Source organism: Delphinus delphis, chromosome 3 (genome assembly GCF_949987515.2).
Source record: "Delphinus delphis chromosome 3, mDelDel1.2, whole genome shotgun sequence".
Taxonomy (NCBI): Eukaryota; Metazoa; Chordata; class Mammalia; order Artiodactyla; family Delphinidae; genus Delphinus; species Delphinus delphis.
In genome coordinates, this window is record NC_082685.1 from 66,546,233 (window position 1) to 66,573,474 (window position 27,242).

At 35.9% G+C, this 27,242-nt stretch overlaps 1 protein-coding gene and 1 pseudogene across 1 annotated transcript in view; one reads left to right on the plus strand and one right to left on the minus strand.

Annotated features, from left to right (window-relative positions):
* Positions 1-27,242, minus strand: part of ISOC1 (isochorismatase domain containing 1) — a 204,321-nt gene that overhangs the window by 142,017 nt on the left and 35,062 nt on the right. The window lies entirely within an intron of this gene.
* LOC132423315 (small ribosomal subunit protein eS7-like) lies at positions 12,763-14,994 on the plus strand (annotated as a pseudogene).

A 27,242-nucleotide genomic window follows, 5' to 3' on the forward strand; every position in this document is an offset into this window, starting at 1 on the left:
AAAAAAAAAAAGTGATACTCCAGCAAAGATCTACTTAAAGCAAAATAAGGTAGTAAAGGAGGAAAACTAAATAGCAAAGTGACTGACATTAATCCAACTATATCAATAATTACACTAAATGTAAATGGGTTAAACACTCCAATCAAAAGGCAGAGATTGGTAAATTGAGACCAAATAGATATGTAATACAACTGTACTCTATCCACAAGAGATAAACTTTAGATTGAATGGCACAAAGTGACTTAAAGTGAAAGAATGGGGAAAGCTGTACCAGGCAAACAGTAATCATAAGAGAGTTCGAATGACCATATCAGTGTCAGAAGAAAATATACACTAGACCAAAGAATGATAAAATGGTCAATTCAACAGAAAAATAAGGAATATCAAAACATGAGTACCGAACATCATAGCCCCAAAATACATCTAGTAAAAAAAATGACAAAATTGAAGGGAGAAATACAGATCTCAACAATAAAAATCGGACATTTCAATACTACATTCTCAATAATGAAAAGAGAAACTAGACAGAAAATCAGCAAAGATACAGAAGATTTGAATAACACTATCAACCAACCTGACATAACTGACATCTCTAGAATACTCCATCCACCACAAAAAACACACATCCTTCTCAGGTGTAGATACAACATTCTCCAGAACAAACTATACACCAAGCCATAAAACATGCTTCAGTAAATTTAAAAGAATTAAAATCATGCAAAGTACATGATTATAAATCAATAACAGAAAGAAATTCAGGAAATTCACAAATATTAGAAATTAAACAACATACCTCTAAATGACCCAGTATGTTTCTGTTGATACAAAATACACAGAAAAGGCAACTTTATAAAGATAGAATGTAGATTAGTGATTGTCAGGAGCTGGGAATGAAAACCAGTATTTACTGCAAATGGACATCAGGCAACTTTTTAGGTGATGGAAACGTCAAACTAGATTGTGGCTATGGTTGCATACCTAGATAAAAGTACAAAACAAGCCATTGAATTCTAAGACCTAAATGGGACCATTTTATGGTATGTAAGCCCATATAGTATATAACACTTCTAAATAGTTGATAGGTCAGAGAAGAAATCAAAAGGGCAATTACAAAGTATTTTTCTCTGAATGAAAATGAAAAGACAACATACCAAAATTGGTGACATGCTGCTAAAGCTGTTTTTCATGAAGACTTTATAGCAGTAAATGCTTATGTTAGATAAGAAAAAGGTCTTAAATATCAATGACTTAAGTTTCCAACTGAAGACTAGAAGAAGTCAATTTAAACCAAATTAGGAAGATAAAAAATTATCAGAGGGGAAAAAAAAATCAATGAAATAGAAAACAAAGAAAAAATAGAGAAAAATCAACTAAACCAAAAGCTGGTTTTTTGAAAAGTTCAATAAAATTTATAAACATTTGACCAGACTGAGCAAGAAAGGCATTTACCAATATCAGAAATGAGATATAGCATCAATATAGATTTACAGATATTAAGAGCAAAGGAAAAGTTTATGAAAAACTTCATGGAAATAAACTCAAAAACTTAGATGAAATGGACATATTCCTTGAAATATATAGGCAAACAAAGCTCACTAAAGATGAAATAGATAACTTGATTAGCCTTATATATACTGAAGAAATGTAACTTGTAATTAAAAACCTTCCTACATTGAAAATTCCACATCCGGTTTGCTTCAAAAGTGAATTCTACTAAACATTTAGGAAAAAATTAATTCCAATTCTACACAAGAATATTTCAAAAAATTGAAGAGGAGAGAATGCTTTCCAACTTATTCTGTGAGGTCCTGATACTAACATCAGAAAAAGACACTGAAAGAAAAAGAAGACTAATATCCCTCATGAACATATATGCAAAGGTTCTAAAATTTTCAACAGATCAAGCTATATGAAAAAGGTTAAGAATCATGACCAAGGGAAGTTTTTCTCAGGAACATCAGGTTGATTTAACATTCCAAAAAAAAAGAAAAAAAAATCAATGAATGCAATTCATAGTATTTGTTAATTAAAAAGAAAAAATCATATGATCACCTCAATCGATGCACAAAAACTATTTTCCCAACTCCAACATCTATTCTAAACTTTTTAAGTCTCAGAAAATTAGAAATAGAGGCAAACTTTTATAAACTGATAAAGCACATCTATAAAACATCTATATCCAACATTGTAATTAACGATGAAAGAGTGAATGTATTCTCATAAGTGAAAGAGTCCCCAGCTGCCAAAGCTGGGAAAATGTGAGCAATCAAAATACATAATGTAGTTTTACAATGATAACCCAAATTATAAAATAAAAACATGAGTCTATACTGATAAAATAAAGGCTTATATAAATAAGTAAATAGGGGACAAGAGACAAATCTCCTTTACAGGAGATTTCCAAGTAATTTATATAGACACTCTCCCCTTAAAGAAGGTGAAGCATAAACTCACACTTAAGTACAGGCTATACTTGGTGACTTGCTTCTAGAGTACAGAATGGAAAGAGGGAAAAAGTGACTTTTCAGGGCAGAAAAACTAGCCAGATGATCAGAATCGTTACCGTAAGTGATAAATCATTTTGATATTATAAATTTAAAACTACTTCACTTCTTGGTTATACTCTGAAAAACCCTTAACCCTAGTCTAACCATGAGAAAACCACCAGACAAACCAAAACAAGATACTGTTTAAAATATCCAACTAGTACTCCTCAAAAAAGTCCAGGTTATCAATAAACAAGAAAAGTTTGAGGAACAGTTATAGCCCAAAAGAGTCTAAAGAGACATAACAACTAAATGTAATGTGATATTCTGGATTGGATCCTAGAAACATATATTATGGAAAAACTAATGAATTTCAAATAAAGTATGAAGTTCAGTCAATAATGAAAAACAAGGCACAAATTACTGATAGAGGCAACAATAAACTGAAGTGTAAAAGTAAGATGCTAAGAGAAAGAAATCAGATACAGAAGAATATATCCTGCATCATTCTGTTTATATGAAATCCTAGAAAAGTTATAGCTACAGAGACAGAAAGCACAATATTGATTGCCAGTGGCCAGAAGTGAGGAGAGGATTGACTGCAAAGGGACACTAAAGAATTTTTAGTGTCATGGAAATGTTCTACACAGGAACCACTACCATAGTGGTTACTAGAATGCATACATTTTGCAAAATTGGTGACTTTTTATAAATTAGATCTTAATAGTGCTATTTTCAATAGCTTTTTTATTGTCTTTAAGGCCTTTGGTTTTACTCAGGGTCACAGCCACCTCTAAAATGATAATACCAACACAGTGTTGTAAGCATGCTGGTAAAAGTAAGTGTGGCATATAACTCTGATATTGAGGATAATTGCCCAAAACAGCTATGGGGATAGGATCTTAGAGAAGTCTTCCCAGAGCCTCTGGAAGGAATTTTACTGTTTCATCTTTTTGCATGTTTTATGGGTGGTCAACTTGTTCCAGAGAGACATTCCATTCTCTTTACAAGGAAAACCTGGGGAAACTAAGTTTTTCTAAAGAACACAATAATTTAACAGAAAATGAGGTACCTGCTATTTGACATTACTGTACATGCCTCAGCCAGATACTAAATTAGTTATAATGTGTTAGTATCCGAATTATTAGTCAACTCATGTTGACTATGGGCCTGGGCAAAAGTTCTGCACAGGAAGGGGAAATTGCTCTTCCACGTTCATGTAAACAGAATTTGGCTTGCTGTGATGCTTATAAGTTTATCACTTTCCCAAATGTTCTATCAGATCCAAGGATAGTCTTTCTTAGCATATACTTATGTGATTTTTCTTTTTCCTTTTTTTTCTACTACCTTCAATCACCCTATAGCAGCTGGTTTCAATGAACACTTTCAAAGTCAGCAGACGATTCCCAACTGAAATGTCCAGCCTTGATCTTGGACCCTTCTGCTTGTTGTTGTGTGTTTTCTTACAGCCTCTTTCTCATGAGAATAAATATATTTGCTTTCCTCACACATAAAGAAACTGTCTCTTATTTTTGCCAAAGATACAACCATCCCCCTAGTTCCCTAGGCTCAAGTTATTGGAATAACTTTTTAATCCTCTCTCTCCCTTGATCTCACCAAGTCTTTCCAAATGCTTTACTCAAATGTAACCTCATATGACCTCATATCCACACTCTTCAGATGACCTTCCTTCTGTTGCCTCCACCCCTTCTCTGTTCTAAAACACCTATACAAACTCCTATAACACCTTTTAAGTATCTTTTCACGGACATCTCTTTCTATACAAGAATCTACACTTCCCTTTGTCCGCTATAATAAATACAAACTTAAGTGTCCAGCATGCAGCGCCTTATATCAACTGCTCTTCTATATATTTTACACATCTCAAAAAACTCTGTTTGCTTCCCCATTTAGAGTTTACTGTACACTAATTTCCACATAGATTCTCACAATAACTCTATGAAACAGATGCACTATTATCACCTACATTTTACAGATGAAGAATCAAAAAATCAGAGTACCTTGCCAAAGGTCACTCAGTTTGTAAGTGGTAGAGTTATTACTTTATGTCAGATCATTCTGACCCAAAGACTATAGTCTTAACTATTATACCCTATCACCTTCACATCAAATACCTGTCTCTGTAAGTATCATTTACATCCACCTAGACTCTCTTCTCTCCTTCAATCTTGCCCAGGTTGGCTTTAATCTAAACCACCACCCAGTCGTGCATTTCCTTTCATGGTTCGTCTCCTGCCTTGTACTATATCTGTTTACTCTTGCTGATAGGTGATCTTCAACTCAACTATAGAAATTTCAACTTTGAGAATTATGTATGTCTTATACAGCCTGGATCCCCAGCATCTAGTAAATTTCCTTGTCTACTGATGGAGATCAGTAAGCATCTGTCGAAAAAAAAAAAAAAGTTCTTCATTTTTGGAAGTCTCTGGATTCTGTAATCCTTTCAGTGGTTAGTACACTTCTCTGCACACAGTAAAGGTAAGTGCTGGCTCATTATGCTCCTTATACTTTAAATATGTTAACACATATTTCCTTGAAGTTATTTGCGTTCTCTTGGACTTTTCCTCTTTAGTTCACGCATTTACAAAGGTTAGGAAAGCAGTGGGTGTGCAAAGAAGGATTCAGAGGCTAGAGCTACTCTTCCTCAGACCCAACAAAATGGGTTTTGAGATCTTATACCACATGGAAATGAACAGAAAAATGGTCAAAAAATAGTTGAACATATGACCAATGGGAAATCATTTTACATTCATGTTGGACCTTTTTAGGACTACCTTTGTTACTAGTAAGAACACATCTTAAAATTAATGCCTGGAAAATAAAGAAAAAACAGACAAAAAAATGAGAAATGATATTTGCATTTACACAGCATCCTACCTTTCCCTTAATGATTTTTACAATCAGTTTCTATTCCTAACCTTAAAACAGCAGAAGCCAAGGCAGTTGTTATTATACTAATTTTATTTATAGTGTTATTTAAACACTATGAGATTTATTTTTGCAAAGTGATGAGGCCAATAAGTAATACCACTGGGACCAGGACTTGGATTTTCTGGATCACAATCCACTATTCTGACATTTGAATTTTGCTGCATTCGCAGCCAATAATTCAGTCACTTCGTGATCAGGGGTATATTTGTTAAACAGTGCTACCACCTGCTGGTAAGTTTTCCAATAATTCACAGTATAGCAAACCTAAAACAAGAAACAAATAAAAGGATAACCAATATAGCAATAGTTTACAATTACATTTACCTGCCACATTCTAACTGTACTTTGTAACTGTGCTATCATATCTGCTTAGGCGTTCCTTTACAGGTAGCCAATGAATCTTCCAACCTTAAATGTCCAAACATTTCTTTTCTCAAGATCTTATAATTACATTAATTTTGTCTACTTCTTAGAATATGCATATTTGGGAGAACATTTTACTAAACTTTTATACGATAACAAACTTGGTGCCTACCAATAATGTAAGTCAGTAATACCCAAATCTGTGTACATAAAATCATCATCTGGTGAGGAGTGAGGGCTATTATGGTAGCAAAGGCCTGTCTCCCTACATAAAAAAATAGAAAGCCAAAAAATACCACCGCATTCCTGAAGGGATTGCGGAGATCAGTGCCATTATTGAGGACTTGAAAGATGCAGGAGTGGTGATTCCCACCACATCCCCACTCAACAGTCCTATTTTGGCCTGTGCAAAAGAAAGATGGATTTTGAAAAATGACAGTGGATTACCGTAAGCTTAACTGTGACAGTGAATCCAATTGCAGCTGCTGTACCAGATGTGGTTTCATTGCTTGAACAAATTAACACATTCCTTGGTATCAAGTATTCAGCTATTGACCTGGCAAATACCCTTTTCTCCATAAGATCCACCAGGAGCAGACTTTTTTTTTCAGCTGGCAAGGCTGGCATTATACCTTGACTGTCATATCTCAAGAGTATATCACAACTCTCTAGGCCTATACAATAACTTAGCCCAGAGATGTTGATCACTTTTCCTTCTATAAGATATCATACTGGTCCATTACATCAATGACATTATGCTGATTGGAACTAGTGAGCAAGAAATAACTAGTTTAGCCTAGGCATTATCTGATCCACCAAGCTACACAGTTGGGCATGCATAGAAACACTCCATAATCAAATGAAAGTGGTATATACTTGATTGGCCTCAAGCAGGCACACGGTTTTTCACTTTGCTTGGAAGGAGAAATGGCCAGATGTATGATTATAAACTGGCTCATGGGTTGTGGTCAACGGTTTGGCTAGTCAGTCAGGGATTTGGAAGAAACATGATTGGAAAATTTATGAGGAGGAAATCTGGGGAAGAAGTACAGGGGTTGACCCCTCTGATTGGGCCAAAACATGAAGATATTTGTATCCCATGTAATTGTTCAGCAAAGGGTGACCTCAGCAGAGGAGAATTTTAATATTCAAGTGGATAAGATGAACTGTTTTGTGAATACCAGGCAGTCTCTTTCCCCAGCCACCCCTGTCATTGCCAAATGGGCTCATGAACAAAATGGCCATGATGACAGGGACAGAGCTTATGCATGGGCTCAGCAATATGGCCTTCCACACACTGAGGCCAATCTGGCTACGACTACCACTGAGTGCCTCATCTGCTAGCAATAGAGACCAATTCTGAGTCCCTAATATGGCACCAACTCCCTAGTAGTAGGTGGATTACACTGGACCACTTCCATTATGCAAGGGGCAGTGTTTTATGCTTATGGGAATAGACACTTACTCTGGGTACGAATTTGCCTTCCCTGCACTCAATGTTTCTTCCAAAACTACCATCATCCATAGACTTAAAGAATGGTTTATCCGTCATCATGGTATTCCACACAGCATTGTTTCAGATCAAGAAAATCACTTCACAGCAAAAGAAGGGCAGCAATGGGCCAGTGCTCATGGAATTTATTGGTCTTACCATATTTCTCACCACACTGAAGCAGCTGGCTTGATCGAATGGTGTAATGGTCTTTTGAAGACTTAGTTACAGTGCCAGTAAGGTGGTGATACCTCACAGGGCTGTAGCAAGGTTCTGCAGAAGGCTGTACCTGCTCTAAATCAACATCCTGTATATGGTGCTCTTTCTCCCGAAGCCAGGATTCACAGGTCCAGGAGTCAAGGAGTAGAAATGGCAATGGATCCACTCAATATTACCCCTGGTACCTCTAGCAAAATTTTTGCTTTGTGTTCTTCAGGCTATGTACTCTGCTGGACTGGGGATTTTAGTTCCAGAGGAAGGAATGCTTACACCAGGAGATGATTCCACTGACCTTGAAGTTAATAATGCCAACACCCCACTGGCCACTTTGGGCTCCTCATGCTTCCAAATCACCAAAGAAGGGCGTTTCAGTGTAAGCTCGGGTAACTGATCTCATACCAAGAGGAAATTGGACTACTACTTTACAATGGCAGCAAGGAAGAGTAAGTCTTGAATATAGGCAATCTCTTAGGGTGTTACTTAATATTATCATATCGTGTGATTAAAGTCAATAGAAAACTACACTAACCAAATCCAGGCAGGACTACTAATGGTCCAGACCCTTCAGGAATGAAGGTTTGGGTCACTCCACCGGTTAAAGAACCATGACCAATTGAGGTGCTTGGTGAAGAAAAGGGGATAGAGAATGGATAGTGGATAAAGGTAGTTATAATTACTAGCTAAAACCATGTGGCCAGTTGCAGAAATTAGGCCTGTTTCTATACCACTCAGATATACACACACATAGGCATGCTTGTTCTCTTTCCCCTCTTATTTTCTTATAATGTAAGGTAAAATATATTGACTTTACAACATATATTTAAGTATTGTTAATTTAACATCATAGTATAAGTTATAGACTATCAAAGAGAAGACTAACCATCACTCAAGAACTCTACCTCCTTTACCGGAAAAGCAGTCAGTGCATTTTCAATTGTACACAGGAGAGTTGTAGCACAACAGGCAAAATTATGATCTTATTTTCATGAATTGCATCTTAAGTATGGTTTAAGGAGATGAGTATGGGTGCAAAGTTAACAAAAGGTGTAGTTGGGTTGGGTAATTTTATGTGTCAACATGAGTGAGGCATGGATGCCTGGATTATATCTTACTGGGGGAGTGTTTTGAGTAGATTTCTGGTTGACATTGGTACCTGAATCAGTGAACCCAATGAAGTAGAAGGCCCTGTACAATATGGTTGGGCATCATCCAATCTGCTGAGGGCTGACTAAAACAGAATGTGGAGGAAGGAGAAATTTGCCTCTTTGTTTCCTGCCTCACAAGTTGAGCTGGGACAGCTCATCTCATCTTCTCCAGCATCAGTCTGAATTCACATCATCATCTCCTCTTGTTCTCAGGCTTTCAGACTTCGACTCAATCACACTACCAGCTTCCCTGGTGCTCCATCTTGCAGATGGCATCTCGTGGTACTTCTCAGCCTCCATAACCATGTGAGCCAATTTCTCATAATAAATCACCACGTACCCACATATATACCTATCCTATTGGTTCTGTTTCTCTGGAGAACCCTAACACTAGGTTTATCTCCTGAACATTCTAATTCATGTCTGGATTAGAATCAGGAAAAAATGTCTTTTAATGAGCACCCCAAGTGATTGTCATGATGAGGAAAGTTGCAAAGCTCTGACTTAAGCAAACAATTCATCTTGGGCTCTAACCATAATTGGCTCAGAGAGTCTAATAAGGTGAAATAACCCTTCTAAAACTCAGCTCTTCATAAGAGAAATATGCAGACTGTAGTAAATTCCAACCACTAGATAGAACCTTCCTTTGTGGACAAAATCTTTGCAGAATAAAATATTCTGGATAGCCATAAAATTGATCTACGGAAGGCACGCCCATGTGATAACTGAATTTTCACATATTGGATAATTTGTTTTATTTAGTCAGCAATATTGAACTTACAATTAATTATCCGACTAGACCATGAAGAGTTGTGAAATAAATATGTTAACCTTAAAAAATAATTGGAGAAAAGAAAAAAAGACTGTCAACATCAGTAGGTTTGGGAAAGTAAGAATTAAAAGTGTTTTCCAACTGCTAGATGTTTTGTCATAATCCTTTACCTGCTCACAGAGTGTAACTGCACAATGTCAGAGGAGAAAGATAATAACCAGGAGAAACTCAAGAGATTCTTGGCTGTAACTGCATTAGTTAACAGCCTCCATATGCTGCAAATCAAATGCCCCACAACTATTAGGAGAAAAATCAGTGAAAAATTAGCCTTACTAGGAAAATGTTGGACGTTTAAATGAACAATGTTAGAAGGAAGTAGAGGCTGGTGTAGGACAGGCTGACTTGGGAAAAGCTTGTGAAGCCATTAGGTGACTTACATATTCTTTATCTCATCATTAACTTGTAAAACCAATTCAGTCAGCCCTCCATATCCATGGGTTCTGCATCCTTGGATTCAAACAACCATGGATTGAAAATTGTGAGATACAGATCAAGACAGAAGGATGGACTGCACTGGCAAAACACAAAATCCTTGCAAGTGAAAACATCTGTGACTCATTCAATGAAAGGACAATACAGAAGCTCTGAGAATTTTGCTCCACACACCTTTATCCTCAGACTCACCAGCACTTAGTGTTACAGGGAGAGCTAAACCTTCTAAGTGGTAAACAGGCAGATTGTCCAGGAATGGGCTGCTTAGCACTGAGGTAGGTAGTTAGGGCTTTTGCCAGCTCACGTTTGAGGTTTTTTGATTCATAGGTATGTTTTCATCTGGTCATTTAAAAAAATCCTCTTCTTCAATCCTCCCTTATGTTGGATATTTCTAGCTGGTGTTATAAGACTGCAAAGCTGCCCTTCAGTCTAATCACGTTTTACCTATGAAAGAATGTGAGCTGTGAGTAACAAACCAGAACTGGTAGTCTCACATAGCAAATAATCCAATAATTTTTCCTGCTTACTGAAACTCCACTGATTTGCTCTATCCAAATTGACAACAGAGTGTGTACTCCACATTGAAAACTAGCTATGTTACAGCTAGAACATCAAACTATCTGCCCTGTCTGGATGGGATTTGTTCCTTGGGTGCATCACACCAAATTCATTAAAATTCAAGAAAAATAGTTTCTAGTGGAACCACAGGAAAAAAAAAATCTCTTGATCTTTTATTCTATACACCTTCCACAGGTGCCCTATATCACATTGAATAGCAATAAATTTGACTGGATCAGAAACCTAGGAATCTTTCTTTATTCTTCTATTTTCTCTTTCAACTCCAAAGTGCAATCTATTTCCAAGATTCTCATTTTTTGCTCCCAAATATTTTTGAATCTGCTCAGTTTTCTCCATATCCATGACATCAACTAGCCTAAAGTGCTGTTATAGTAGACTATGATTAATAAAATAGCCTACAAAATCTTCCTGCATCTAAACTTGCCCTTCTGTAGTTAATCCTCTATTCTGTAGTCAAAGTGATCTTTCTAGAAGACAAACAAATATCGATCATATTTTATGTTCTGCTTGAACTCCCTCATACCTTTACTATTTCCCTTAGGAGCTTGTTATTTAAAGTGTGGTCCATGAGCCTGCAGCGTCAGCAATACCTAAGAGCTTAGGAGAAATGCAGAGTAGCAAGGTCCATTACAAACCTAGTGAATAAGGCTCTCTACACTGTAAAATTTCTGTACTATGAAATTTCTGTATGGTTTAGATGCACGTTAAAGTTTAAGAACCACTATGTCAGGATAAAATCCAAACTCATGGCTCACAAAGCTTTTGATGAACTACCCAGAAATTAGCTTTCCTGACACTTCTCTTGACAACCCCCATCCATCCAACCTATAAAGATGCTATGTGGTCTCTTGCATCTAGATTTTCAAATGTCGGTTTACTTTTCCTGAATACTCTTTTCCACACTGCCCCAACTTCTTCCTTGCTAACTCCTATTCATTTTAATTATTCTCCCAATAAATTTTTCCTTATAAACTGAGATATGTATTTCAACTAGGTATTTTAATGACACTCTATACTTCCTTACAATAGAACTTCTCTCACTATTGTAATAGACTATATCCTCCAGAATACTGTAAGCACTCTAGAAATAGAAAACTAGCTTAATATGTCAGTTCTTGTATATCCAACACCAAAAGTTAGCACATACTAAGTGTACAATATTTAGTAAGTAAATGTTGACAAAAAATATACCTGATAGCTTAGTTGTTTTTTTTCCCTATGCAGAACTATGCAGAAAAACTATGATTTTTTTTTTTTTTTAACTCCCAGGAAAACTAATTCTAGAAACCTAGGCTGAATGTAGTAGAAGGATGTCTTCAGGTAGTCACTCGCATGCAGTTAGGGAAGAGGAGGCAATCTGGGAGGCAGTATCTCAGACGATAAATTCAAAGCCAGGTAACCTGTCAGGGAAGTTGTTAAGCTGAAAGTGGCAGTGAATACAGGAGATTCCAGTATGCATGAATGGGGAAGACACTGAGTAAATCAGATGGGAGCAAGATGGTTTGAAGTGGGGCAGAGATATTGAAAAATTCACTGAGTCATAGAATATACAACACAGGTTTAAACTGTATGAGTCCACTCATATCAGATTTTTTCCCCACTAAATACATACTACAGTGCTATACAATCCATAGTTAGTTGAGTTTGAATTTGCAAGTGCAGAATCATGGATAGAGAGGGCTAACTGTAAAGTATGCAGAGGGTCAGCACCCCTAACTTCCTCACTGTTCAAGGATCAACTGTAGCTTGTGAGGAGAAGTCTGCAACCTTAGCAATAAATGCATGGTTCAAAGAGTAAAAAACCCAACTGTTCATAATGTTATGTTTTGTTCTCTTTCAAGGATATTTCTTCCTCATCCCCCTTCTCAATCCTTTCATCTATAAGTAAATTCCACTACTAAATGCAGAGGAGGATTTCACACTCCAAGTGGTGACATTTTCCTTTTTAAAATCCTGTTATACTCTCTATAACTTCTATGTGGAAAACGAATTATTGGGTTTCCAGAGTAGATGCTAGGAGACCAGTAAACCAGACAAGCAATTACAGGAGGCTGCACACAGATTGTGGTAGTGAAGGTAGAGAGGATGGGTACACTTGAGTGATATTAAAGAGACAGGGTTGATTAAATGGATTATAAACTGAAATGTAACCTCATTAGCTGCCTTTTTAATAACTTAGTATCTGATTATATCTCACACATTGCTGAGGAAATTGTAAAAATAAAGTATTCTCTTCCTAGGTCAGTGCTCAATAAGGAGAACATGTTTAGTTAGAGTGTGAAGATAGTGAAGCCCAATGGTGAAAAGTGGGATGAGTTTTAGTCCAGCATCTCTCAGGGTCTCCTTGAGCTGAAAATGAATTCAGACCTTAAGTCCCAGATAAGAGAGCTGAATATAACAGCAGCCAGGGAAAGTAAGTTGATAGCGGTCAGAAAGCTATTATGATCATTGTTCCTGTTCCTCAACTGAAATCTTTCGAGAAAAACCAAGTCTGGTAAGTACTTGAATTGGAGAAAATGTTCAGTGAGAAATACATTATCTTTAAAGCCCAGAAGAGAATTCTGCCTAAGCCAACTCAAAACGGCTGTACAAAAAAATAAGCAAAAGCATCCTAGAAACCATACTCTGACAACCATGCACATGTGATCCTAGAGGACTTAGTCTTTCCAAGTGAAAGTGTAGGCAAGAGAGCCCAGGTGAAACTGGATGCCAACTAACTCAAAGATTCATTTGGATAAAACACAGCAGAATAATGTGGAACACAAGGTTGAAACTTTTTCTGTTGTCTATAAGGGCAACACAGGCAAGGATGTTAATTTTAAATACCCAGAGTCTCAGTTCTCAGTTGTAAACAAAAATGACTAAAATATTATTACAAAATATTTTAAAATAATGTAAATTTCATAGTTTAGTTTAAAAGACATTCTAGAAATAAGAGAAGCTCCTTTTCAGAGGATGACTAAACTCCCAACAAGCTAAAGCAAAGCCATCCTATATAGGTTCTTATTCCAGAAGGTACCATCAAGTTCTTGTTATCTGAAACTACTTATTATCTAAGAGAATGAGTTGATAATACTTAGGTTACATCACTTTGCTTTACTGTTTTTAATATTGCCAAGAAGACAGCAGTAGAGAGCAATAGAGAGATCTTATTAACACCTTCTTAACACCTCATTAATACCCTATGCATTCAGCACAGACCAAAATCCAACTTTGGAAATAAGGAACAAGCCCTAAGTTAAGGCCTACTTTAAATCTACCCTAAAACAAATTAAAACCAAGTCTTGAAAGATCAGCAAGAAAGAAATATTTTGAAGATTGATGCCACAAGTAAGAGGAACTTAAGAAACACCCTGGGCGTTCCAGAGATTCTAACAATGCATAAAGTCAAACCTACACAAGTCCAATGTGATGAGTTAGTAATTTACCTGCAGGTTAAAAGAAAAAAATATTCAAAATTTCTACAATGCTTTATGAATAATGTGCAGTACACATGAAAATTATACATACAAAGCCAGAAATATTGTTATACAAAGTTAAGGAAAAAAGCAGTCAATAGACACCAACCCTAAAACGGCTAAGCTGGTGAATTCAGCAGACAAAAATTGAATACAGGTATAATAAATATGTTCAAAACACAAAAGGAAAATACAGTCAATATATGAACAGATAGGATATATGAGCTGAAAAATGAAAATTATAAATAGTATTATATCCATGAATGATTAAATATGACAGGAATTTCACTTCCTGCATAGCAGAAAACCCCACAAGATACATGGAACAAATGATTTAAACATTATACAAAAGACAGAAAATGATTCTTACTCCCTTAGAGAAAGGAAACAAAGTTAGGCATATAATTGCCAGAGTCTGCTGTTTGGAGGCATTTGTGTGTCACACCTCAGAGAGGGGCAACCCTGTCAAAGTCTTATTTTCACTGAGTATAGGGACAAAAATGAGAGTTCAGGGAGGCAAAACAACTAGACTGTGTGAGATAGAGTAGTGGAGAAAGGGAAATTACAGAGAAAGAGAGCACACACCCCAGAGATGCACAGAGAGAGGGGTTCCCTCAAATATTTGGCTGAATACTGATTTTCTCATGTATGAGACAAACTATCCAAGATTAGAAAAGTATGAAAAGCAATAGGTCAAACAATTTCTACAATACACACAGGGCTAAGTATAATTTATGATCCCAATAGTCAGAGTTTAAATAGCCAATGAGGCATTGGATATCCAATGGGGCTTCAATGACCTAAGTCTACACTAAATAATCTTAAAAGCAAGCCCCAAAAGTCTGAAATTCATATAAAACTTAATTTCAACATTCTTTAAAGGAATACAATTCAATTCAACCTTTAACAATATCCAGCATCCATTCAAAAATAACAAAATAAGCAAAAAAGCAGGAAAATATTATGTATACCTATAGAAAAAACATCCATAGACACAGAACATTAAGTGCCAGAAGTGACTGATATAGCAGTAAACATGTTTTTAAAAAGTTATGATAAAGATTATAAATCATCAAGGATTTAAAGGAAAACATGAATATAATGATTCAAGAACTGGAAGAGACTAAAATCAAACTTCTAAAGATGAAAAATAAAATACTTGACATAAAAAATACAATACATGGAATTAAGAACAGATTAGAAGACAGTAAAGAAAATATCGGTGAATGAAAGAAATAAGATAGGAAGTAAAACTGATCTTGACCTCAAATAACATGCTTGTCCATGTTTTCTCCTATAAGAAAACCAACGAAATTACAAAGTGAATTTAACAAGGTTATGGGATCCAAGATAAATATATATTAGCTACAAAATTAAGAAATAATTTTTAAAATGCAAAAATAACATCTAAAAGCATAAAATATTTAGGAATAAATTTAATGAAAGATGTGGAAGAACTGTACACTAAAAAGCTACAAAACACCATTCAGAGAAATTAAAGACCTTAAGAATTAGGAAAATGTACATTTTTTATTGGAAGATTAAATTTTGTTAAGGTATCAATTCTACTCAAATTTATCTGTGGATTTAATACAGTCCCCCCTCCAAACCCCTAATAAATGTAACTCTAGACTAATGGAACAGAATTGAGAGTCCAGAAATAGATTCACAAACATTTATGCTCAACTGATTTTTGACATTTGTACTAACATAATTCCAAAGGAAAAAGCCATTCTTTTTCAGCAAATCATGTTGCAAAAACTATATTAAAAAAAAAAAAAGAAAAAGAACCACCTTGGCTTCTATCTCATGCCATAATACAACTTAATTTGAAATAGCTTAGAGACCAAACAAAAATTAAAACTATAAAATTTTTAGAATCATGTATTAGAGAAAGTATTAGTGAACAGTGGTAAAGATTTCTTAGACAAGATACAAAAAAAATTAGCAATAAAATAAAAATAAAAAATTTGACTTCATCAAGATCCAAACCTTCAGCTCTTCAAAAAACACCATTAGAAAAACCGTACACTAGAAGAAAATGTTTACAAGATATAGTCCACAACTCAAAAATAAGACAACCACCCTACTATTTAAAAATGGGTAACGGACTCTTAGATAGACTCTTCATGAATATATATGCATATGAAAGATGTTCAACATTGACAGTCATCAAGGAAATACAAATTAAAACCACATTGAGACAGCAGAAGATATTACCAGAAAGGCTAAAAACCCTAAGACTGATTATACCAACTTTTGGAGGGTATGTAGAACAACCTGAAATCTCTTTGAATCAACCTGAATCTTATACTTTGTCAGAGTATAAAATGATAAAACCACTTTGGAAATTCACTCGAGGGTTTCTTTTAAACATACACTTACCAAATGACCCAGAAATTCCATTCAAATAGCTATTTACTTAAAAGAAATAAAAACACGTGACCACACCAGGAGTTATATACACAAATAGTCATAGATATTTCCTGTCTCCAAACTGAAAACAATCTATATGCCCATGAGCATGTGAATGGATGAACTGAAAAGTTTGTATGAGTATTACTCAGTAACAAAACCAAAACATTCAACTATAAATCATGCAAAAATACAAATTTAAAAAGCGTATTAGGCAAACAAAGCCAGATATAAAACAACATGTACTATATGATTCCAGTTATATGAATTTCTAAAACTAACAGTATTATATTAGTGATTGCTTGATGCTTGGGGCAGCAGGGAAAAAGATTAACTGCAAAGGAGATTGAGGAAACTTTCTGGAGGTAATGAAAATGTTGCCTTGATTGGAATGATGGTTACATTGGATACATATATTTTTCAAGACTCAAAAAACTACACACATGTAATAGAATTCCTCAATGAAGTTTATTTGTAAGGAACTCTTAGTTTTTCTAATTTTACTGAAAATTAGCAAAAACATACACATATGGTACCAGGCCAACTTGGGTAGGTATCCATTTCCAAAAAGGAAAAGTTAAACAATTAGTCTGAAAGAGCAGTTACTTTATTGACTAACCACATCTTTCTTTCCAATCTTTTATTTCATTTAGAGTCCTCTGATGTAGATCACTATGTTCCCTAATAAATAAACATAATCAAGTGAAAAGAAGAAAAATGAACACATAAGAAATATTAACCATGTCTGTTATACTGCCTGCAATTGATACCCAATGATCTTATCTCATAATCAGCAATGCCACTGCTACGGTTTGAGTGTTTTTGTCCCTCCAAAATTTCTATAATGAAACCTTAATTCCCAACGTGATCGGTATTAGAAGATGAGGCCTTTGGGAGGTGATTAGGTCACAAGGGGAGACCCCTTATGAATGGAATTAGTGCCCTTATAAAAGAGGTCACAGAAATCTTCCTTGATCCTTCCACCACGTGAGGTTACAGCAAAGCAGGCCCTCACTAGATACCAAACCTGCTGCTGCCATAACCTTGGACTTCCCAGCCTCCAGAACTGTGAGAAAATGTTTATTATAAATCACCCTGTTTATAGTATTTTTTGTTTTAGGAGCCAAAATGAACACAGTCACAGACCTAATGTCACTTGGTTTCCAGTTAGGTGAACCTTAGCTTCTTCATATTGCCAGTTGTCATCAGACACGTTAAAACACATTGTGATTTATAGTAGCAAAAGGCAATAGTTCTAAAATAAATTCACCTTTTTTATGTAACCAGAGCATAACAATTCATGGTATCTGTTTATAGATTGAACATATTATAGTTTAAAACAGTACATTATTAACCATCATTGTAATTTCAAGAGCACCACTTGAAGCAGCCTTCCTCAAAGCAGATTGTGTCAAGAATTTTAGATTAAAAATATCAATATTGGCTAGGAAGTTTCCATTGTATTTTTCTGTGAATATTATTAAATTTCTTATTTTTCTCTAGAGCAGTGTACCTTATAGTTAGTGAAATTTCTCTTGATCCTGTCAAGTGTAAGCATTTATTTCCAGAAAAATACAATTCATATCTTTAATAGAAACACTCTGGGGGCTTTAAAGTAGGAAACAAAGTATTTGACTGAGGTCAATAAAAATATCACTGTTGAGTGAAAAATGAAGTCTATGAATTATCAATTCTGTATCATAAATCCATTTTTCTTATTAGTATGAAATATAAAGGAGCCAATATTATGTCACAAAAAATTACAGAATACTTAAATATTTATACTAGAATACTAAAGTATAAATTTACATAAGTATTTTAATAAGTCAAGTTACCATAGTGTTTTAAGTCTATGCCTAAGAAATTTTAAAGAAAAGTAACAGTCAAGAATGATGATGGGATTTTTTTCTTCAAAAAGCATTATCGTTATTAATGTATTCATTCAACAGATATCTGTTGATTGAACACCTACAATGCTCTAGGCACTGGTGTAGATGCTTAGGATTCAGCAGTGCAAAATACAGATAACGATCACTACCTGCATGGAGTTTATATGCTAGCATGGAGAGAAAGATGTGAATAACATGATAAATTAGTAAACTATCTGATATAATAGAAATTAATAAGTGCCTCGGAGAAAAAGAAAAAAAAACAGAGTAAGAGATATCAAGAGTGACAGGGTTGTATGTATGAAATCCTCATACCCATCAACTAAATGTATTTTTCCATCACGCCAATATTTTAATAAAGTATTTTTAGTGCAAAACAGATTCTATGTTAAGAATGCAATATCCATTGGTGGCCTCTAACCCAAAATTTGTTACAGAATAAACATTCCTTTAAATTGCAAATTCCCTTGGAATTCCAATTGAATTAAATTTCATTGAGTTCTTCATATCTTGTATATCATGTGAAGTAGTACAAAAACAGTGCAATTCAAAAATTACTGAACATCTATAATTTTTAGTTTTCTGTGAGCTTTTTTCATGTGAAACAGTTGAGTTAAAATTTTACCATCATTTATTTCTTTGCTCAAGAAATGAGAAAATCATCAGGACTTCCCTGGCAGTCCAGTGGTTAAGACTTCGCCTTCCAATGCAGGGGGTGTGGGTTCAATCCCTGGTCGGGGGGCTAAGTTCCCACATGCCTCACAGCCAAAAAAACGAATCATAAAACAGAAGCAATATTGTAACAAATTCAATAAAGACTTTAAAAATGGTCCACATCAAAAAAAAAAAAAAAGAAATGAGAAAATCATAAGATATTATCCAGTGCAAGGTTAAAAGAAAAAGATTAACCTTGCACTAGATAATACCTTATGATTATGATTTATAATGATTTACGAGTATAATTTTTCTGATTTATAATTATGATTTATCTCATGATACATTAGTTAATTCTTGCAAATTCAGAATGTCAAGAGATATAAAAGTTTATTACTTTAATTTTAACAGTACTTAGAACTTTTCTTCCTGCTTTGGTGAGATGTAATTGACATATAGCACTATATAAGTTTAAGGTGTACAGCATAACGATTTGACTTAAATACATCGTAAAATGACTAAAGTTTAGTGAACATCCACTTTCTTATACAAATACAAAATTTAGTAGAAAATTTTTCCCTATGATGAGAATTCTTAGTATTTCTAACTTTCATATATGATATACAGCAGTATCATATATATCATGTTGTACATTACATCCCTATTACTTATTTGTCTTATAACTGGAGGTTTGTACCTCTTGACTACCTTCATCCAATTATCCCTCCCCAGCCCCTTGCCTCTGGTAACCACAAGTTGACCTCTTTTTCTGAGTTTATTTTTGAACTATAATTGAGCTATAACACTATGTTAGTTCCTAGTACACAACAGAGCAATTTGATATTTCTAAACACTTCAAAATGATCACCACAGTAAATCTAGTTACCAACTGTCATCATACAAAGATATTACATAATTATTGACTATATTCCACATAATATACATTTCATACCCATGACTCACTTAATTTGTAACTGAAACTTTGTACATTTTAATTTCCCTCACCCATTTCTTTCCTCCCCCAACTCCTCGCCTCTGACAACTTATTTGTACTATATATCTGTGAGAATTTCTGTTTAGTTATGTTTGTTCATTTGTTTTGTTTTTCACGTTCTACATATTAGTGAAATAATACAGTATTTGTCTTTCTCTGACTTATTTTATTTAGCATATACCCTCTAGGTCCATCCACATTGTTGCAAATGGCAAGATTCCATTCTCTTTTACGGCTGAGTAATATAACATTGCATATATATATATATATATATATATGCAACCATATTTTCTTTATCAATTCATCCATTGATAGATGCTTAAGTTGCCTCCATATCTTAGCAACTGTAAATAATGCTGCTATGAAAACTGAGGTGCCTCTATCTTTTTGAATAAATGTTTTCTTTGGATAAATACCCAGGAGTGAAACTGATGGATCATATGGTAGTTCTGTTTTTAATTTTTTGAGGAAATTCCATACTGTTTTCCATAGTGGTTGCACCAATTTACATTCGAATCAACAGTATACTAGGGTTCCCTTTTCTCTACACCCTTGTAAACCCTTGTCATTTTGATAATAGCCATTTGCATTCTCCCTGATAATTAATGAGGTTGAACATCTTTTCACGTTCCTGTTGGCTTTTTGTATGTCTTCTTTGGAAAAATGTCTATTCAGGTTCAATGCTCATTTTTTAATCAAATTGTTTTTTTGATGTTGAGCTGTACAAGTTCGTTGTATATTTTGGATATTAACCCCTTATCAGATATATCGTTTGCAAGTATCTTCTTGCATTCAGTTTTATTTTTATAATTTTTTATTTATTTATTTAGTTTTGGCTGCGTTGGGTTTTCATTGCTACACACGGGTTTTCTCTAGTTGCGGTGAGCCAGAGCTACTCTTTGTTGCGGTGTGCAGGCTTCTCATTGCGGTGGCTTCTCTTGTTGCAGAGCACAGGCTCTGAGGTGCGCAGGCTTCAGTAACTGTGACATGTGGGGGGCTCAGCAGTTGTGGCTCGTGGGTTTAGTTGCTCCACAGCATGTGGGATCTTCCCGGACCAGGGATCAAACCCATGTGCCCTGTATTGGCAGGCGGATTCTTAACAACTGCGCCACCAGGGAAGTCCCTTGCATTCAGTTTCAAAGCCTAAGTTATAAAGACTAAGTAAGCTTAATAAAATTAAAATGTTTCTAATATTTAATAATAGAAACATTTGGGAGAACAAAAAAATGTCATGATTATATTAGATAAGACACACAGAACTTAAAGCTAGAGGCTTGGCATCTCCAAAAATAACCAGCTGAAAATGTGGCCCCCTCCCCCTTTGCTGCACCCAAACCTCCAACTCCACCCCACTCCAGGTCTTTATGCTTTTTGGTTTTAATTTTGCCTTCTTTTATACCTCTAGGTAATAATCAAACAGGAGAGTAATGACGGCAAATAGGTGATCAAAGTAAAGGACAATGAATTATAACAGGGCAGAAAGTTCTGTGTACCTACCAAACTTAGGGTCTACCTTTTGGAGTGAGGATCAAAATGTTATCATTCTTGAGAACTCAGTCACAGTAACACACTCATGTTCACCACACTTATGTCACTTTTAACTTCACTGTAAATGGATATGAGGTTAACTTGTCAATTCATGTTAAATTTTATTTATTTTTTATACAGCAGGTTATTAGTTATTTTATACATATTAGTGTATATATGTCAATCCCAATCTACCAATTCATCCCACCACCACCACAGCCCCCCCACCCCGCTTTCCCCCTTTGGTGTCCATACGTTTGTTCTCTACATCTGTGTCTCTATTTCTGCCCTGCAAACCAGTTCATCTGTACCATTTTTCTAGATTCCACATATATGCATTAATATGTGATATTTGTTTTTCTTTCTGACTTACTTCACTCTGTATGACAGTCTCTAGGTCCACCCACATCTCTACAAATGACACAACTTCGTTCCTTTTTATGGCTGAGTAATATAATATTCCATTGTATATATGTACCACATCTTCTTTATCCATTCATCTGTCAATGGGCATTTAGGTTGCTTCCATGACCTGGCTATTGTAAATAGTGCTGCAATGAACATTGGGATGCACGTGTCTTTTTGAATTATGGTTTCCTCTGGGAATATGCCCAGTAGTGGGATTGCTAGGCCATATAGCAATTCTATTTTTAATTTTTTAAGGAATTCAAGTTAAAAATGAGGGGTTTTTTTTGCCAAAATAATGAGTTTTAACTATCCTTATGTTTATTTCAAGAATTTCTTAAAAAAAATATGATGTACTCTTGGCTGAACAGCAGACATTCATTGTCTTGTGCATGAAGTACAGAAGGTTTAAGACGACTGTATCCTCTACATCCTATGTCCAGTTTAGCAAGGAATTCCTGATGTACAAAATTAGTTCTTTACACTTGTACTGGGCAAGAAACTTAGGACAGAAACAAGATTAGTAATTGGTTGGGTGAAGACAGTAAGAAATATGGTACTCTCCTTTCCTACTTCCCTAAGTTAGAGATGTCTGCTAAGAGATGGGCACAAATTTAGCTCAGATACAGGCTCCTGGTAGCTTTGGGTACCACGGCAAATGGATTTAACTGCACCTCTCTCACTATTTCCATGGAAATTTGTACCTCTGTAGTCTTTCTGTTGTACTTCATGGTTAGTTCTTCCTGTTCCTTCTACTAAAGTGTACTCAGCTTGAGCTCAAGGAGTCAAAATTGAGAGTGAGGTACAGAGACTTACCATATACCCCCTGCCCACACACATGCAGAGCCTCCCCCATTATCATCATCACTTATCAGAATGGTACTTTTTTTTAACCAAGGACAAACGTACAGTAACACATCATAATTGCAGAGTTGTAATTTACCTTAAGTTTCCCTCTTGGTGTTGTCTCTTTTATGGGTTTGCTAAGTAAATTACATGTATCTTAAATTACATATATCTATCATTATTATACCATACAGAGTATTTTCACAGCTCAAAAAATCCTCTGGTGCCAGAATGAAGACTACTTCTGGGATATCCACACCCACACAGTACTATTGCTTTCTCTAGGCAGCTCTTCACAGACTTTTAGGAGAGCTAAAATGTGTCTTATAATGGGAAGAGGGAGGAAGGTACAATTTGTATGTGCATCCATGTAAGTGCTCTGTATTTTGCTCTTTTCACTTCTGTGCTCTATGCTTGCACATACTGAGCTCAGCCCATTCTGGGGTTCTGTCGGGGAGTTTGGCTTTCACCTCCATTTCAATTTCCTCGTGGTCTTAGTCATTAGCAGACTTCCAGGTATGTACTTTCAGATTTTCAGAAAATTCTTACTCTCTAATTTCCCCATGATCAGCTACAATTCTCTTCACTTTTAAGATTTCATTCATTTTTGTGTTCCTTTATTGTCTCAGGAAGGAGAGAGGCAGGCATACGTGCACATTTTTGAATGAGCACCAAGGAGCTCCCTCTGAAATCATAACTTCCCACTGCTGATCTCAGGCTAGCTCGTTAGCCTCATGTTTCCATAGTTCTTTTTCTGTTGACCCACATATGGCCAGTGTTTTCATATGCAGGGGTTTCTTAATGGTAGCAGTTGCGGGGTCAGATTCTTGGTTTCACACTTGGCTCTGGAACTATCTGATGCATCACTTCAGGACAGTTGCTTCCAGTGTGTGCCTGAGCCAGGGCACAATCAAGATTATTACTGTCGTCTACCTCTCAGAGAAACCTGAGAATGATTTCATGCATTTTCACTGCCATAGCATTTCTAAAACAGTCTTCTGATTTTAAAATAACCTTCTCTGTCATAAAAACCATAAGCAGACACAGGAAAATGCCAGCAGGAAAAGGTAAACTGAGTACATTCCAATGTTCCATCAACACATCTTGAAAATTCTTCATCCTCACTGGTGAGTGATTCCTGAACGGCATCCAGAACGCTAGGCTTAGGGGCCAGTAAGGAAGAAAAACAGCAATATAACTTTCTAAATCCTGCCCCTTGGTAGAACTTATCCTCAGTGTTGATTTCATTATGATTTCTCTTTTTCTACCTCTCTGACTAAATGAGAACTTGATGAATCATTGCATAATTAAATAACCATGAAACAGCAGGATGTATACTCTGGGCGCTCTCAACAGGCAGGATGTGTTTTCACTTCATTTCGTTCACAGAGGAAAGGTGACTCAAAGGGGAAATTTTTTCTTCTTAATACATTTTTTTTAAACACACGATACATATATAGGGAGAAATAAAGGACTTGCTTCACAAACATCAACACTTATATTAACTTTCTAAACTTTTACAGACAACTAACCAAAGAAGTCCAGCCTTTAAACATCCCCTTATGTGTTTCCAGGATTTGGATTAACTAAATGAATCATTTCCATCTGGGTCTGGCCTCTGTCTCTGGCAGAGACACCAAAGGACTATTGCAGAAGGGATTGGTTATTGTCTTTGCTATTAGTCTCAGAAAATTAGTCAGAGCCAAAATATACTGATTTCCTTAATTCCCACGAGGATACCAACGTATACATACACATACACACACACACACACACACACACACACACACACACACACACGATCTAAAACTTTGTATTTTTTCAGTAGTTAATACTTTTAGGTAAAAAGTCTAGAATCCTATTATTCCTTATAATTCTTAAGCATTGTAAAAGGCACAGACCAGGTGCTCTGACAATTCTTGTCCCTGTTCCTTTCATGTGTGTCTCTAACTTCCACGACAAACGTCCTGCATTGGATTCAGCGTGTTAAGAACCATGGACGTGAACCCCTTGATGGCTCTGTATTTGGAGTCCCTGCCCTCTCAATGTGTTACTATACACACTAACATGACCTTACCTGCAATGTTTGTCCCTATAAGCTTTTAGAGTTTAGTTTACTTCAATGTCCAGAGAGCCTTACTCTGGTCATCTGCAAGCTTAAATAATAAATGAGACCATATCTGACATGAATTCTGAAGAGGCCCTCCTTTTTATGCTACTTCACCTGGAGATGTGCCTGCCTGGTTTTTTCAAATTATCTTTGTGGCAGTTATTTATAACAAATGGCTTCCCATTCTGCACTTTGAGTTTTTAAGAGCCATTATGGGTAGAATCTTGTTGATTTCTGAAGACAGATTACCACCACTGCTTCCTCACATTGCCCCTACTTCCTTTCTATTGAACTAGTTTATAAAATCACTTGTTTCCCTGGTAGTTTACTTTTACCAAAACCATTTAAATTCTTCACTAATTAATGAAAAGACAGGACCAGAAACTGGCAATACAAGGACAGAAATAGAAAAATCAATTTGGTTCTAAAAGTTATTTTAAGAAGGGTTTTCCTTAAAAAACTTAATTTCTCATTAACCCTGAAAAATTAGGAGCCTTGGATTGTCATTTAAACATTTTTCTGACATTGAATAAAGTAGGAAGACCTATTCCAACTTATTAAGAGAGTACATGCACTTACATACCTAAGCAATTCATTCCAGTGACTGGAATTTTGTTTATATAGAGTGAAAGAATACATAATTTCTAATAGCTTTATTCTAAATTTGCCTTCAGTTAAACAACTGATTAGACAAAAAGTCTGTCTATATGTAAGTTATGAGTTATAAGCACATATTTGAGATGGGTACCTTTAGAATACTACTAGCGATCAATACATTTTTAGAATGACCTGTAATTTTAAAACATTTAAATGCTGTATATTATTTGATATCTTATACCTAGGCAAGGTGCTGAAATTATATTTCTACATGAAAACAATTGGCTTTAATCGATTCTGCAGAAGATAAGCATCAGTCTTCTTAAAAGCAATAAGGAAACATAATTTTGGGGTTAAATTGAAAGAGTACTCCAAGCCTAAGTCAAAATTTTCCTACAAAATAGAAAAAAAGGTATGGAGGGAGACTTAGGAATGCCACTAAAGCGTACGATTAGCAGGATGAATAAGTCTGATGTACCCTGAACCTATGCATCAAATAGGCCTAAATTTCATGTGGTATCTTCGGTTTAAAAAATTCCAGTAAACACATTTTTATATGTGTTTATATATATATATATATATTTTAATATTTATTTTTGGCTGCGTTGGGTCTTCGTTGCTGCGCGGGGGCTTTCTCTAGTTGTGGTGAGGAGGGGCTACTCTTCGTTGTGGTGCACAGGCTTCTCATTGCAATGGCTTCTCTTGTTGCGGAGCACGGGCTGTAGGCGCGCGGGCTTCAGTAGTTGTGGCTCGTGGGCTCTAGAGCGCAGGCTCAGTAGTTGTGGTGCATGGGCTCAGTTGCTCTGTGGCATGTGGGATCTTCCAGGACCAGGGACTGAACCTGTGTCCCTTGCATTGGCAGGCAGATTCCTATCCACTGAGCCACCAGGGAAGCCCTCATTCAATTTTTATTATGGTTGATGAGAAGTTTATAACCTCTATAATAACATGATTTCATCTATATGTTACTGCCTTCCCATCGATAACCAAGTTTCTCAAAAAACACACAATATTTGTGTGATCTAACAGTGGAGCAAGTTGTCAAAATACCTCTTCTCTTTAGAAGAATAGCAATTCCTTTTGTCCTTCAGTGGTTTAGAAGTGGTTCTCCTTTCTTGGATAAATAGACCACAGAGACTATCCTGTATGTAAGTGTGTCCCTCAAATTTCTCCCATTTGGTTTACAATCTGGAAGAGTGCTTTTGCAGGCATTCTGCTAAAATCACCCTAAAATAATCATATCGTTGGTTCACGAATTGGCCCCCCTACATGGAGGGCAAGGAGAGACCACTCCAGATTGGTAGGTGGCAGATCTAATAAGCAACTTACTTAGGAGGCTTGCTTGTACAAGCGTTCACCCACCAGGACCTTAGAAGTTTCTATATGGACCTTACCTGGGTTTAGCCTGGATGGTCTCCACACCTTACTCTCTCATGGTTACCTCCTAGTGACAGCTCTGCCTACGGGAACAGTGGGTTCAAGATTTCATAGGTTCAGCTCTCCGGTCAACTCAACTGGTGGTCACATCCTCTCAATGACCTCCTCCAAAACAGCTGCTGTTACTAAAGCTGGCTTGTTAGCAATCTTTATTTTCCAGGTTTCTATCAGAGCGCATCTTGTTCTGACAACTACAAATAGCTTCTGTGACCTGACTGATTGTATATCCGTGGTCTTTGGCAGAAATGCAGCTTTGTCCATCGTGCACATATCCCATATGAAATTATTCCAGATGTGTTTACTGTCTACTTACTATCTTTTCAATGAATATAGTTTATTTTAGTAACAGAGGCCCAGGAAGGGAGCAAGGAAAGCAGGGTTTTGGCTCTGGCTTGGCACCTGTATTTGAA